The sequence below is a fragment of the Cebus imitator genome, unplaced genomic scaffold (genome assembly GCF_001604975.1).
Source record: "Cebus imitator isolate Cc_AM_T3 unplaced genomic scaffold, Cebus_imitator-1.0 Scaffold106, whole genome shotgun sequence".
Taxonomy (NCBI): Eukaryota; Metazoa; Chordata; class Mammalia; order Primates; family Cebidae; genus Cebus; species Cebus imitator.
This window is the reverse complement of record NW_016107421.1, coordinates 4,639,766-4,642,828: the sequence shown is the minus strand read 5'-3', so window position 1 is coordinate 4,642,828 and position 3,063 is coordinate 4,639,766.

Genomic DNA, 3,063 nt, shown 5'->3' with positions numbered 1-3,063 from the left:
TGCAAAACACAGTTTTACTGAATTTTATTTCCAGCCTCTTTTCTGGGGCCTGAACCGGTCAGAGGGAGGCCATTGGCAATGTGACTCTCTTCTAAATGCTGGGGGTAGAGGAGATGCAGAGAAAAGGCAATTTTGAGAAACCGTTCAGAGGTACAGCTGGTAGGACTGGATCGTGGGTTGGATGCCAGGACTGTAGACCAAGATGCCTCCTGGTTTTCTGGCCTAAAGCACTGAGCAGTTCTTTTTCCTGGAAGGAGGGCACCTAGGGGATGAGCACATTTGGCCAGGAAGAACCAGGGTGTTGTGTGGAGTGCACTGAGTTTGGGCATCTAGTGGGGTGACCTAGTGGAGATGTCGTGCCCTGGATGACCTCAGCAAGTTTGTCTTATTGTTCCATCTGCTTGGAGTCCCCAGGCCTGCACATGGCCCACAGACTTTCCCACCTCTGCCCATGCTGGGGTCAAACAGAGCCACCAGCAGTGCCATCTCCGTCGCCTTTTGCAGGATGAGCTCCAGCCAGCTGCCATCCCACTGCGCTGTGCTCACTGTCTGCCCAAGGCGGTGAGGCTGAGCTCAGAGCAGAAGGGGACCCACCCCACAGTCAGCAATCTGTTCTGTTCACTAGGAGGGCTCCGGACCTCTGGCTGCCTGCCTCTCAGAGAAGGGGGATCATTCACTGAACTGTAGCTCCTGCTGGAGGCACAGACTAGTCTGCAGCTCAGAGGGCAGAGGCACTGATTTCCAGAACGGAAGTGAACATAAGCCCAGCACTTATTTTAGGAGATTTACTAATCAGAGTGGCTGAGTGCATGTGCAAAACATGCTGTGAGGGAGTCTGCGTGTGGAGGCAATCTCCCAACTTCTAAGTCGGCATTTAACCTGGAAAAATCCCAGGGCCCCACGTGGCCCAGTGGCAGTGTGGTTTCACTTTTAAAGACATGCAAGCCAACCACTAAAGAAAGGTAAAAAATGATTCTTGGAGAGTTCCAGTTCCAGTAACAGTGCAGGGGCACGGATTGGGCTAATCTCCCGCAAAGAACAATGATGAACTCTGGATAAGCTGTACAGCACTGTTTCAGGACAGCTGGACGGTGGCCAAAGAAGCAAACTGACCAAAAAAGCAAAGAATGGAGAGGACTCGACCCTTGAAAGAAAGGAACTGGGTTGGATGAAATTTATGCCAAGATGACTTTCCTCCCAGGGCCCTCTCCAAGCTGCTTGGGGCAGGGCGGCTGGAATGTAAGTCCCAGGAAGTCAGGGAATGGCATTCAGGCTGCCAGAGTGGCTGAAAACTGAGGGTGAAATCTTAGGAAGAAGGGAACTTGGAGGAGACGCCCCAAAATATTGCACATTAATTCCATTTTATTTTTTTAATTGTTGTAGAAACGGGGTCTTACTATGTTGCCCAGGCTGGTCTTGAACTCCTGGACTCAAGTGATCCTCCTGCTTTGACCTCCTAAAGTGCTGGGATTACAGGAGTGAGCCACCGAGCCTGGCTCACATTAATTCTCAAGTCTTTAGCGTGCCCTGCAATACATAAATGAAACCCCAAGAAGCCCAGAGGGAAGCAACACCTGGAAGGCTGAAGACCGAGCAGAGGTTTCCCTGCTGCCCACTGCAGGGAGACAGAATTTGGAGTTTAATTCCTGCCAAGTAGGCGCCTCAGGTTTTCCGTTAAAATCCCAGAAACCCTCCGCTTAGCTCAAAGACTATGTACCAGAGCTAAGGTTCATCCTAGGACCTGAGGTTATGACAGTAAACAGAACACCCTGGCATTACAACAGTAAACAGTTCAATATTCTTGCCCTTAAAAATTTATTTTCTAGTTAAGAAAACTGCAATAAACCAATAAGTGTTATGCAGAAAAATCAAGCCAGGCTGTGGGTAAGGGGCTTCTTGGGTATGTCAGAGAAAAACTTATTGGAGGGGGGGTCACATTTTCAGCATGGACTTTGTAGGGGGATTGAATGGTGACTCACAAAAAGCTGCGTCCAAGCTCTAACCTCTAGTACCTGTGAATGTGCCCTTATTTGAGTAAAGAGTTTTTGCAGCTGTAATTGATTTGAAGATCTCAAAGGAGATTATCCTGGATGAACCAGGTGGGTCCTAAATCCTATGGCAAGTGTTTCTAGAAGCAGAAACGACTCAAGGAAGAAGCCGTGTGAAGATGGAGGCAGAGACCGGAGGGTGCGTCTGTAAGCCCAGGCACCAGAAGCTCACAGGGAAGCAAGGGGGGCTCCTTCCTCAGAGCCCCCAGAGGAACCGACCCTCCCAAGGCCTTGATTTTGGACTTGTGCTCTCTGAACCTGTTCAAGGGTAAGTGTGTTTTCTTTTAAGCCACGGACTTGGTGGCTCTATGTTCTGGCAGCCACAGGACACAGTTACAGACCTGCAGTGGGTGACAGGGAAGCACTTCCCAGGGACCTTCCCAGAGAGAAGGGACAGCAGGTGCAAAGGCCCAAACATGACTTGATGTCTCCAGGGATTCAGGAGTGGACGGAGAAGAATGAGGTCAGAAGTCGGAGGTGATGAGGGTGGGGAAGGGGGCAAGGACTTCCAGGCCATGCTGACAACCTGAACTGCTGCTCTATGTGAAACGGGAAATCCTAGATGACGCTGCCAGAGGAGTGGCTGCATCTGACTGATTGTAAGGAGAATCATACAGGCCTGGGGAGGCTGATCAGAAGGCTCTGCAGCACCCAGGGGTGGGAGCACAGGAGAGTGGCCAAGGTGGGGGCGATGGAGGAGGGAGAGGGGACCAAAAGGGGACAACAGAGAAGGGAGAGGAGACCGAAAGGGGACAACAGAAAAGAGAGAGGAGACCGAAAGGGGACAACAGAAAAGAGAGAGGGGACCGAAAGGGGACAACAGAGAAGGGAGAGGGGACCGAGGTGGGGACGATGGAGGAGGGGAGAGGAGACTGAAGTGGGGATGATGGAGGAGGGAGGAGGGGACTGAGGTGAGGACAGTGGAGGAGGGAAAGGGGACAGAGGTGCGGACAGTGGAGGAGGGAGAGGGGACAGAGGTGGGGACAGTGGAGGAGGGAGAGGGGACAGAGGTGGG